This window comes from Arachis hypogaea, chromosome 7 (genome assembly GCF_003086295.3).
Source record: "Arachis hypogaea cultivar Tifrunner chromosome 7, arahy.Tifrunner.gnm2.J5K5, whole genome shotgun sequence".
In the NCBI taxonomy this organism is placed as follows: Eukaryota; Viridiplantae; Streptophyta; class Magnoliopsida; order Fabales; family Fabaceae; genus Arachis; species Arachis hypogaea.
The window spans coordinates 18,778,028-18,792,030 of NC_092042.1; the positions used below are offsets into that span (position 1 = coordinate 18,778,028).

At 26.6% G+C, this 14,003-nt stretch overlaps 1 pseudogene; it reads left to right on the forward strand.

Annotated features, from left to right (window-relative positions):
• The first annotated feature begins 1,184 nt into the window (after window positions 1–1,184).
• Window positions 1,185–3,312, forward strand: LOC112704009 (trans-resveratrol di-O-methyltransferase-like; annotated as a pseudogene).
• The last annotated feature ends 10,691 nt before the right edge of the window (window positions 3,313–14,003 follow it).

The following is a 14,003-nucleotide window of genomic DNA, read 5'->3' on the forward strand; positions in this document are numbered from 1 at the left end:
AAAGAGTTAAATTTTAAATTAGAAAATAAGTGTACTAGTATTATTTTTAAACTAAAAAATTTTAAATTAGAAAATTTTAAATAAACAGACTCATATAATTTTTAAATTAAAAATTTTGAATTAAAAAATTCAAATAAATGTATTCGTATGATATTTTTAATTTAAATTATATTTATTTAAATTTAAAATTTAAAATTTAAAATTTTATATTATTTAAATAAAATTAAATTAATTCAAAATATAAAAATATACTAATATAATTCAAATTATACCAAATTATATTAAATTGGAGTACAAATACCAACACTTCGTCTAACTACTAGACATATTGCATGAAAAAGTTATAATTTGCCTAATTACTAGGTGAACTAATGCAATTAGCCTAGACATTAAGCGAACTGCATACGAAACAAAAAAAATTGGATATCATAAATGTCATTTTATTTTCCTTTTGAAAATAAAGTATTTTTTATTTTAGGATAAAATACCATTTTACTTCTCAATATTTGAAGTGAATCTTATATTTTAGTCTCTAATATTTTAATCGTTTTTTTTTTCAAAACGTTTAAAATAATATTAATGTTATCCGATTCCACGGTCAAATCTTTCACTAATATTTAATTAAATTAATATATTATTAATAATACTTTTGTTATAGCTAATTTTGCTTAATCCTTCTCTCCCACTTTCACCATCTCAATAAGTCTAAATTCTATTCTCTTATTTCCTTCTTCTTTTTTCTCAAATTTCTCTTAAACAATTAATAGTGTAAAAGAGAGAAAAAGAAAGGAGTGGGAGAATAAAATTTAAGCTTATTGAGAGGGTGAAAATAAGAGAAAGTGTTGAATAAACGTAATTTTAACAAAAATATTTTAAAATAGTACATCAATTTTTTTAATTGTTATTGAGAGATTAACGATGAGATAATATTGATGTCATTTTTAAATATTTTAGGATAAAAATAGGACAATTAAAAAGTTAAGAATTGAAATAGAATTCATTTCAAATGTTAGAGACCAAAATAGTACTATATACCTTTTATTTTATAATAAAAAAATCCTATAAATATAGACGACCAGGCAAGCTAGATAGTATAAGGTTCTATAAGGTAAATTATCTACTTGTTCAGCTTTTTGGACAGATTATTAATCTAGCATTTTATTCAAAAAAAAAAAAATTCATATATGGAATTACAAAGTGGAGAGCAAGTTGATAATGTCAAACTTCTGAAAGCTCAAACCCACATATGGAATCATATTTTCAATTTTATAAACTCCATGTCTCTTAAATGTGCTGTTGAGTTGGGCATCCCTGATGCCATTCACAATTATGGCCAGCCTATGCCACACTCAAAGCTCATTGCTTCATTGCAAATTCATCCGTCAAAAACATCCTTCATCTATCGCTTGATGAGAATCTTGATCCATTCTGGCTTTTTCGCTACCAAGAATGGTGCTGACAAAGACCTTGAAGTAAGTTATGTTCTAACCGACTCGTCTATGTTGTTGCTTAAGGGAAACCCTATAAGCATCAGGCCTTTCTTGCTTCTCACGCTAGATCCAATTTTGACAAATTCATGGCATAAATTGTCCACATGGTTCCAAAGTGATAATCCCACACCATTTGAAACGGAACATGGGATCATGTTCTGGAGATATGCCGATCATGAGCCTAAACTTAATGAACTTTTCAATGATGCCATGGCGAGTGATGCTCGATTGGTTAGCAACTTATTACTTAATGACAAGTGGAAGGGTGTGTTTGAGGGTTTGGAATCATTGGTCGATGTTGGTGGTGGCACAGGAACTGTTGCAAAGGCTATTGCAAAATCATTTCCTGGATTAGAGTGCACTGTTCTTGATCTCCCACATGTTATTGCTGGCTTGGAAGGAAGTGAAAACCTTAAATATGTTGGAGGGAATATGTTTGAGGTCATTCCTCCCTCTAATGCCATTTTGTTAAAGGTAATTGTTACGTAGATTTTTTTTTATCAATAATAGATGTAAGTTTATTTATTGTAATTTTTTTAATAAAAATATATAATATATAAAGTGTAATAATTCAACAGATATTTTTTAAAAAAAGTTTTCATTCTCTTCAACCATAATAAGAACTTATTTTTCTCCTCTCTTAATCTTTTTCAGTTCATCAAACCAAACATCACAATTTGAACAACTTAGAGTATTAGATTTTTTTTAGTAATATAATAGTTATTAGTTGTTTGCTATATATAATTTTGTTTCTTCTATTGAATTTCTTTTAACGAGTTTTCATTTGATAGTTTTTTTTAAAGAATTAGTGATGATTTATATATTAATTGACCAACGTTAAATATTAATTAATTTTTATTTTTATTTAGAATTATATTCTTTTGATATATTATATGTGTATATATATGTTATGAAATCACGTTTTTTTATAAGAGAAGAGATATATGAATGATTATATCTTTAAAATACTTATTAAAACTGAATCTGTTTAAAATTTATTTGAATTTTTATATAGACTTTTTTGTTATCTTATTTATTTATTTTATATTATTTTTTATATTTTAAAAAAGATAACAAAGGTCGAATTATAAAATTTTTTATTATAAATATTCTCACATATTTTAAAATCATTTTATTTAAAAATTTAATCAGATAGAAGGAGATATATGAATGATTATATTTCTAATAAAATATATTCATATTAAATATTGACCTCGCTCATATAATAATTATAAAACAAACAAAACTAAAGTAGTATATAATTAATAATAATGAAAATTCTGTTAATTCTAATAAATTAAATTCTTGTTTATTTGATCATGATTGGGTAAATGATTTTTTTTTTTTGAAAGACTAATTATAAATGGTTCACCATTATTCTTTGTTAGCCATTTATTGTATTATCTGGCTCACTATAAAGTTAAAATAATCCTCACATTATCAGTTTATCACATAATTTTTCATTGTTTTTTTTTTATCATAACTTTCACTTTGAATTGTAATACTGTAGTGGATTTTGCATGACTGGGAGGACAAAAAATGTTTGAAGATATTGAGAAAATGCAAAGAGGCAATCATGAATAATGGCTCCAAAGAAGGGAAGGTAATTATCATAGATATGGTGATGATGAAGAATGAGAAGAAAGGTGATGATGAATCACTTTAAACACAAATCTTTTTTGACATGCAGATGATGGTGTTACACGCTGGCAAAGAGAGAAATGAAAAAGAATGGGTCAAGCTAATATTTTCTGCTGGTTTTAGTGACTACAAAATAACTCCAATTATTGGACTCAGGTCTCTCATTGAGATATATCCATAGCAACTTAATGACACAATTATGGATGAGAATATTTTAGAACTCTATTTCATATTCATATATACGTACTCGTTTAACTCTTTAATATCAAAATTGTAATTCATTAGTGTCATTCTGCTGGGTTTTTTTGTATTGTTACAATAGAAAAAACGAGATATAACAATGAGACAGAAAGCATATGATGAAGATGTCATTGTTAGTTTAATTTCTTGTAAAATTAAGCAACAAAAATATTTTCAAAAGAGAAATATTTTTTGACTTTGTATCAACTATTAAAACTTTTGCAATTTTTTTTAAAATTAGTCATTATTCTAAAATAAAGATCTTTAACAATAACACACTCTGTTATAGATGGTTTCAATTTTTTATAACAAAATGATTTCTTTTATTTATTATAAATTAGATTGATTTTTATAACAAAAAACTATTTTATTGCAAAATTTAAAATGCTTTGTACAAAATATTCCTTTTTTTTCAAAAATTCAAAATGTTTAGTAACAAAAAGTGAATTTTTTTCAAAAGTTAAAAATATTTTGTAATAATAAAATATTTATTATAAAATATAATATTTTTTATAATAAGTTATTTGTTCTAGGATACTAAAATTTTTAGTGTTGAAAAAATGGTTTACAAAAGCTTTTGCATGTTAATTTATTTTGTTCCAAAATTTTTAATTTTTTTAAAATATTATTTGTGTTAATAAAAATTTTAAAATACTTTTTAAAAAATTAACAATTAGATTATCAATTTTAAAAAATTTTAGAAATTATTTTTTTATCGTTTGAAAATTAATATATAATCTTTATTAAGAGTCAGTTTTTAAATTTTACTGGAAATTATTTTTTAAATACAAAGATATTTAAATAGTCGAATATAAATAAAAAAACTATAAAAATAATGTGAAATTTCTATTATTGTAATAAGACAAATACTCAATTTAGTCTTGAAATTACATTCGAATCTCAATTTAATCTTTAAAATTTTAATTGCCTCAATTTAATTTTTAAATTTTTTAAATTTTAATCACGTTAGTTTCTGCAATAGTTTCCGTCACAAAGTCAGTTAAAAAATTTAGTGATTAAATTAAGATAATTAAAATTTTAAAAATTAAATTGAAGCTGAAATATAATTTTAGAGACCAAATCTAATATTTTTCTATAACACTAACATACACACAAGTTTTAGTCACAACTCTTAGGTTGCATTTTTTTTTTGAGGTATTGAAACATGAGAGATTGAAACTTGGTATCATGTTTGTTGGTTCAGAGACTGGTACTAAAATTTTTGTTTCTGTCCCCAAAATTTCAGTATTTTAGTACTTCTAAAATGTGGAGACACAGGGGACTAAAATTTTAGAGATAAAGACTAAAACTTTAATAATATTTTATACCTAAAATACCTTCATTTCAATTAATTAATTCCAATTTTACCCTTTGTACAAATTAAATTAGAATTTTATTCTTGTTTCAATTTCTGTTTCTCATTTTGCACCAAATAGAATATTAAAATTTATTTCAATCTCTATTTTTTAGTTTTTGTCTCTCAATTTCAGTATTTTAAAATAATAAAAAATAGACAATTTCAAAAATGTTATTAAGAGTTCAGTACAAACAAACAAAGTTATTAATTTAAATTTAAAATATAAATGAGATATAAATTAATTAAAGTCGTAATATAAAAATATATCGATTTTTATGTTTTAAATTGATCCAAATTAAATTAATAATATTTTTTATTAATTTTTTTATATTATAAACAAAATATATAAATAAAATAAAAATTGATAAATATGTTACAAATTATTTATATTTATAAATAAATATTTAAATTATTTATTTTAAAAAATTCTTAATTTTAAATGTTACAAAATTGTTTCGTAATAAAAATATCATTTTTTCTCTGTAATAGGACATTGCATAGATAGAATCACCCGGAGCCAACAAAAAAAAGAAAAGAGGAAGAGACGTTAGATTTGTTAAGAGTTTATTTAGGGGAGTTAAGTTAGACTTTGATTTTAGAGATCAGTGAGTTGTACTAATTTAGTCTTTAATTTTTTAATTGTTATAATTTAATTTTTTAAATTTAAAAAGACGCATCAATATAATCTCTCGTGTATTTTTCAGTTATCGGATCTCAATATCATTAATAACGTGGCTCAAGTCTTGTCACGCTGGACATATTAAAATGACGTTATACAAATTTTGACGACGAAATTTAGTGCCTTCTTTAACGCTAAAATCTATATAGCGTTATTTTAATATATTTAGCGTAGTAAGATATGAACCAAGTTACTATTAATATTGAGTTCTAATAATAAAAAATATATAAAAAATTATATTACTATACTTTTTTAAATTTAGAGAATCAAATTATAACAATAAAAAAATTAAAAATTAAATTAATACAATTCATCAATCTTAAAAATTAAAATAAAATTTAACTGTGTTTACAGTTTGAGGACCTGAAATTGATTTTATTTCTTCAAATCTGAACTTGAAAAACGGCACTTATTCAACCGCTTTGCCGTTTTTCTACTTGTTCTATGGATTTTTTTTACTGATCTTTTTGCAAATAGATTTTATCATTTTATGTGTGAACCAAATGAAAAAAAAAAAAAAAGTTTAGTTCATTTGATTGACCAAAGCGGTCCGATTTTCATAATATTGAGCACATGTAGCTTCGCACTAGATAAAGAATTTGAGTCGATGCTAATGAATTATAGCCGGTGGCAAAGTAAACCTCATTCATTGCGTATTAAAAGTCATAACTCTTGATTAGTCTTAATACTTTTGATTAGTTCTTATTTTGGGTATGTCTAAAATGAACATAACAATTATATATTTATTGAATATGTCATATTTATATAGACTATTATTATATTAGATAAAAATTAAAGATTAATATAAAAAAAGGTAATAATGGATTCTAAAAAATATAAAATATTTTAGTATATAATTAAATACTTTAAATAATAATACTTTAATAGACAATATTTTAAATGACAACAGAAACTTTTATTTTTAAATAATTAAATATAAAATATATAAATACAAAATATATGAATATTTTTTATTTATTAAGATTAATTATTATGCAAAATTTTTTTATAATATTAAAAAATTATATTTTAAACTGTAACATAATAATATAAAATAATTAAAATTTTATTTTATATTACTTAATAAATAATTAGATTATTATATTCAAAATTTATTAACTAACTATTTTTGTTAAAGATATTATTATATAATATAATTTTTCATCAAAATATTTAAAAATATAATTTTTTTAAAATATTATATATAATACATAAAAATATTAACTTTTTTATTTTTTTTAAATTAAAAAAAAACGGAATAAATAATATAATTCTAAATACATGCCTATCACATTATATATTTACTTATATTAATAAGACATAAACTAATTAAATTTATGTAATTAAAAATATAAAACATCTAAATATTTTTTGTTCATTAAAATTAATTATTATGTAAAAAAATTTCTATAATATTAAAAATTATATTAAAATAATATTTTAACCTATAACATAAAAATATAAAATAATTAAATTTTATTTTATATTATTTGATAAATAATTAGATTATTATATTCAATACTTAACTAACTACTTTTGTTAAAAATATTATTATATAATATAATTTTTTTGATCAAATATTTGTCTAAATATAATTTATTTAAAATAGTATATATAATACATGAAAATATTATTTTAAAAAAAAGTGAATAAATAATATGTATCAACTACGTATATGTATCATATATGTGTATGTAATAGTGACTGATATAGGATTGAAATATATTCTTTTATTTTTTGGACTATCTAATATATATGCCACCTTACGACTCTCTCCTCTAATTTTTCTTATTCATATTTATTTTATTGTAATATTAAGTAGATAATAATTTAAAATTATTTTTTAAATTTAATATTTATAGTTCCATATATATAATATTTATAATTATATATTTATCATAAGATTTTTTTTATTATTTTCAAATATTTTTTATTCTTCTAATTAAATTTTTTATTCTCTAACTCGACAAGGTTTATATATATATATATATATATATATATATATATATATATATATATATATATGAGAAATTGTTGTACAAATGTTTTTCACAAAATATTTTTCAACATATATAATTTATTAAACATATATTTTGTTAAATCCAAAAGTAAAATATATATTTTTTCATCATATATATATATATATAAAAGAAGATTATCATATTATTTTATTATATAAAAGTAGAAATTTTTTATTTTAAAAAATATAAAATAGATAAATACAAAACATATAAGTATTTTTTATTCATTAGAATTAATTATTATTCAAAAAAATTTTATAATATTAAAAAATTATATTAAAATGATATTTTAAACTACAACATAAAAATATAAAATAATTACAATTTATTTTATATTATTTGACAAATAATTATGAAATTAAGTGTAAAGTATACGCTTTTATGACGTTACTTCTAGCACAAACTTGGATTTTTCAAAACATAACGTCATTAAAGCATAAGTTCTACACTTAATTTTACAAATTAAATGATAATTTAATTGATATAATATTTTAATTAATTTTCAAATTACATATTGTATTAACATAGCCTTTTTATATTGTATAACTATTTGTTACTTCTAATTCTGAAAAAATTCAAGTTTTAACTCCTATGCCACCTTTGATGGATGTTTTATAATAATTTTTTTCAACATCAAAAGTGCTAATAATGATTTTTTAGAAGCTAATGAGTCAAATGATGATTTTTAATGAATTTTTAAAAATAGTTTATTGATCTATTTTGAATTCATAAGTTTGTAAAAATATAGATTTTCTAGAATTTGAACTAAAACACAAAAGTTAAATTTTTGTTCTTATTTATTTTGATATTTTTTATATTTTATTTGAATCCAAATTGAGGTATTTTTTATTGACATTTATGTTTTAAAGTTAATGAAGAATAAATAAACAATTAACTTAATTTGATTTACTACGTACTATGTTTTAAAGTTAATTGATTTGATGTATCACTTGTAGAGCATATACATAGTAAATCGAATCAATTTCATTCGATTTATTACTGGTATAATATACACATAATAAATCAAATCAATTTAATTCAATTTATATGTAAATAGCATACATAAATCGAGTTAATTTGATTTGATTTATATAAAAATGTTCAGGATAGAGCATATAACTAACTCCGATTTAAGACATCTGCTTAATTTTAAACTTCATTTATTTTATCCGAGTGAATTACTCGAAAATGTTTCTACAGGTATACATAAGAATGGAAAAAAAATATATTAAAAAATGGATATTCGTTAAGACTTGAGAGTACTCGCTATGAGAATGAAAACAAATTAAGTCTTAAAGTGGTCTTTAAAGTTGCACTCGAGTTTTAAAGTGGTCTTTGAAGTTAATAGTTATTTAAATTTATCCTCGAAGTAGTACTCTGAGACTCATAATAGTCCCTAAAATACTTTCCATCATCGAAAAGTTGAGCTGGTTTAATTCCTATCAAATTAACGTCGTTTTTATAAAAAAAGAAAAAAAAACCATTAGCCTTCAATTTCCCTTCCCAACCCCCTTTTCCTTTCATTATGGTCATATCCCCAAACCATACTCCAAGTGGCGTTTCTATCGGAGTTCTATTTTCTCATCCCCAAACTCTTCAACAAGAACAAAAAGCATTGGCACATGCCTTAAGCGATGCAAAAACAGTTGTAAGACAATTGAACAAACTTGTGACCAGGATCCTAGTGGTTGTGACCATAGTAATTTAGCTTCTACTGATGGAGATTGCAACAACAAAAGTACTTGTTTTCCTCTCTTCGTATCTAGTACTTGCTGCTTTAATATTTGGACATACATGCAAGAACAATTTTGAAGTTATCCTATTTGTGTTTGTGATGCATCCATTTGATGTTGGTGACTGATGCATTGTAGATGACATAGAGATAATTTATAAAGACTGAATTTCGTTTTGTTAGATACTATTAATTATTACTCATGTCTTTTAATATGATAATCTTGCAGTTATTGGTTGAAGAGATGAATATACTGACAACAGTATTTTTGAACCTGAATAATAAAAAGGTGTACTATCCAAACTTAGTCCTTGTCATGAAACCAATACTGACATCCTAATGACGGGTTGGTAGTGAAGGAAATTGAGAATGTGAACAAGATTAAGATGGGTGTGTATGTGAACAAGATTAACATCTTGTTAAGGTGAGAATGCCGCTTAGAGTAAGGGTTTCGGGATATTACTACTAGAAATACGGGAGTTACCAATGGGAAAATACCTACGAACGAGAAGCAGTGGCAAATCTCTATGACTGTGGTAACTACTTGTAACGTCTTATTTGTCCAAGGCCAACTTGAGATGGGCTCTCTTAATTGCCACAAACTCAATGATCACCCTGGTGAAATCGAACAATGTTCACCTCCAAATTCATGCTTAATTTGGTGTTTCTCTCCAACTCTTTTAAAATATTTTTATGCAACTTATACTTTTTTCAAATTTAAACTCTAACCTCAGATAAATTCAATTCATCAGGGTGCAGGCTTTTCTAGTTTTTCGATCGTTGATTTTTTCTCCCTCCTTCTTCCCAGTTCTGCCACTGAACTAATTATCTGATTTTAGATGTTGTTGATGATTTGCAATTTTCATACTTCCTATGATTATTAACTAGTTGAAGTTGTTAATTTTCCCTTCTTGATTAAACAGTAGTTTCCTAGTGTGGTTGTATTATTCATTAGATCAGATTGTAGTGTAACCAAAGAGACCAAATTATATACGTTCAATTTCACTATTTCTTTTTCTTTGTACTATGTGTTAGGTACCAGACAAATGACACAACAAAATATAGAGATAAAAAATTAAAAATTTGTATAAAATATGGAAACAATTGAATAACTTTCTTTGAGAATTACAACTTCTCTCTATCACAAGGAGACTACAATAACACTCTCTCTTGACAAAAGGAGAACACACTTCTCTCTATCATATATAGGAGAAAACTACTCAAAGAAATATTATGTTATTCTATCTGGATGACTTGATTGAAATAAATTAAAGGAAAACTCAATTTATAGGTGAGTATATTCAATATGAACCATCCGTCAATTAGAGGTATATAATTCTTCTCTTTTTCAACCATTAAAATTCTAAGGTTATAAACTAAGATTGTTTATTACCTTTTATTTTACTTAGTTATTATTTATTTATTTATTTTCTAAAATTAGCTTTACTAATTTTCACAATCTCCCACTTAAAGCTAATTTTGATAAATTTTCAAAATTTATGTTGCTCATGTATTCCATAGGCCATATGAGGATCTACACTATTCAAACTTTTCTGTGTTGATTGGTTTTGTCATGGCATCTGCTAGGTTATCTTTAGTGTGAATCTTCTGCATAACAACACTTCCTTCTTCTACTACTTCCCAAACAAAGTGATATTGTACTCCAATGTGTTTTGTTCTTGAATGAAAGGCAGGATTCCTTGCAATGTGCAAGGCATTCTGATTGTCACAATACATAGAAATCTTTTGTTGTTTGTGCTCGAGTTCTTCTATTAACCTTTGGATCCAAATAGCTTCCTTGCATGCTTGTGTAGCTGCCATATATTCAGCTTCTGTAGTAGATAAAGCTACAACAGTCAGTAATTTAGATAACCAGCTCACAACTCCTCCTGCAAGTATAAACACATAGCCTATAGTAGATTTTCGTTTATCAAGATTACCTGCAAAGTCTGAGCCGACATATCTATTGACAATGAATTCCGATCATCCAAAACATAATGCAACATTCGAGGTCCCTTTGATGTATCTCAAGATCCTCTTAACAACATTCCAATTCTCTTTACCTGGATCTGCCATAAATCGACTTACCACCGCAACTGCTTGAGCAATATCTGGCCTTGTACAGATCATGGCATACATAAGGCTTCCCACTGTTGATGCATATGGCACTTGAGACATTTCCATCCTCTCTGCTTCACTACTAGGGCATATACTTGAGGATAATTTAAAATTCATAGGAAGTGGGGTTGAAATTGGCTTACATTCTTGCATGTTGAAGCGTTGCAAGATCTTCTTCAAATAATTCTTTTGCGATAGCCAAATCTTCTTATCTTTTTTGTCTCGGTGAATTTGCATCCCTAAAATCTTGTTTTCTAGTCCAAAGTCTTTCATATCAAACTCCCTAGCCAACTGTGCCTTCAATTCTTGGATTTGATCTTTATTGGGACCTGCCACCAACATGTCATCCACATACAACAGTAGAATGATGAAATCATTATCACCAGACCTCTTGTAATAGGTACAATGATCTGAACTAAGTCTGTTGTATCCAAGGCTAATAATGAAAGAATCAAATCTCTTGTACCAACACCTTGGCGCCTGCTTTAGACGGTACAAAGATTTAGTTAACCTACAAACTAAGTTTTCTTTTCCTTGTTCTTCAAAACCTTCTGCTTAGAGCATATATATCTCTTCTTCAAGTTCTCCATGAAGAAAAGGAGTCTTTACATCTAATTGCTCTAGATGTAAATCAAATACAGCACACATAGCTAAAACTACTCTAATAGTAGTTAGTCTCACCACTGGAGAAAATATTTCATTGAAGTCAACACCTTCTTTCTGAGCATATCCCTTGACAACCAATCTTGCACGATATCGTTCCACCCGATCATTACTCTCTCATTTGATCTTGTAAACCCATTTGTCACCAATGGCTTTCTAACCTGCTGGAAGTTCAACAAGATTCCAAGTATGGTTTCTATGTAATGCCTCAATTTCTTCTTGCATTGCTGTCATCCACATAGAAGTGTCTGGATTGCGAATAGCCTCCATAAATTTTGTTGGCTCTTCATCTTCTGTCAAAAGATAATATGCATCATGGTTTGTCAAAACATAATTTGAGTGCCATGATGGTGTTCTTCTTTGTCAAGTGGATCAACGAACTTCTATGTCATTGGCCTCTGCTTCTTGTTTTTCGTGCTGTGGTTCTGCTTCAGAAAGATCACATTCTCTGCATTCTTCATCTATTTGAACATTGGTTATCTCTTTAATAGTGCTGTCATTTTCTTGTTCTTTTTACAATTTATCTTCTGCAAATATCACATCTCTACTGACAACTACCTTGCGGGCAGTGAGATCCCACAGGAAATAGCCCTTAACTCCATCAGCATAACCCAAGAATATACCTTTTTTCTAGAGTTTGGGTCCAACTTTGTTCTTTCCTGGGAATTGTACATCACATACACAGGACAACCAAATATATGTAAAGAAGAATAATTACGTGGCTTACCTTGCCACATCTCCATTGGTGTCTTCAACCCAAATGCAGTTGATGGCGACTGATTTATCACATAACAGGCGGTTTTAACAGCTTCTGCCCAAAAAGACTTAGCTAAACCTACAGTTTGCAGCATAGCTCGTGCTCTTTCTAGGAGAGTCCTATTCATTCGCTCTGATATACCATTTTGCTGATGCGTATATGCAACTGTGAATTGTCGTTGAATACCTAATTGCTTGCAAAATGTTACAAAACCACCATCGACATATTCTCCTCCATTATCTGTCCTTAAACACTTGATCTTCTTTCCAGATTCAAGTTCTAATTTTTCTTTGAACTCTTTGAACATCGCAAACACGTCTGACTTCTTCTTGATCGGGTACACCCATAGCCTGCTAGAGTAATCATCAATAAATGATACAAGATATTTTGCTCCTTGATGAGCGGATAATTTATACGCTTTTTGGCATTGTTTTTAGTATGTTTTTAGTATGATTTAGTTAGTTTTTAGTATATTTTTATTAGTTTTTAATTAAAATTCACTTTTCTGGACTTTACTATGAGTTTGTGTGTTTTTCTGTGATTTCAGGTATTTTCTGGCTGAAATTGAGGGACCTGAGCAAAAATCTGATTCAGAGACGGAAAAGGACTGCAGATGCTGTTGGATTCTGACCTCCCTGCACTCGAAGTGGATTTTCTGGAGCTACAGAAGACCAATTGGCGCGCTCTCAACGGCGTTGGAAAGTAGACATCCTGGGCTTTCCAGCAATGTATAATAGTCCATACTTTGCCCGAGATTTGATGGCCCAAACCGGCGTTGCAAATCAGCTTCAGAATTCCCAGCGTTTAACGCTGGAACTGGCATAAAAATTGGAGTTAAACGCCCAAACTAGCATAAAAGCTGGCGTTTAACTCCAGGAAGAGTCTCTACACGAAAATACTTCAATGCTCAGCCCAAGCACACACCAAGTAGGCCCGGAAGTGGATTTTTCTGTCATTTACTCATTTCTGTAAACCCTAGGTTACGAATTCACTATTAATAGGATGTTTTGACATTGTATCTGTACCTCATGACACTTTACACGTTTCTTTGTGTACCTTCCACGGCATGAGTCTCTAAACCCCATGGTTGGGGGTGAGGAGCTCTGCTGTGTCTTGATGGATTAATGCAATTACTACTGTTTTTCATTCAATCATGCTTGCTTCCATTCTAAGATATTACTTGTTCTTAAACCGGATGAATGTGATGATCCGTGACACTCATCATCATTCTCAACTATGAACGTGTGCCTGACAACCACCTCCGTTCTACCTTAGATTAAGTAGATATCTCTTGGATTCTTTAAT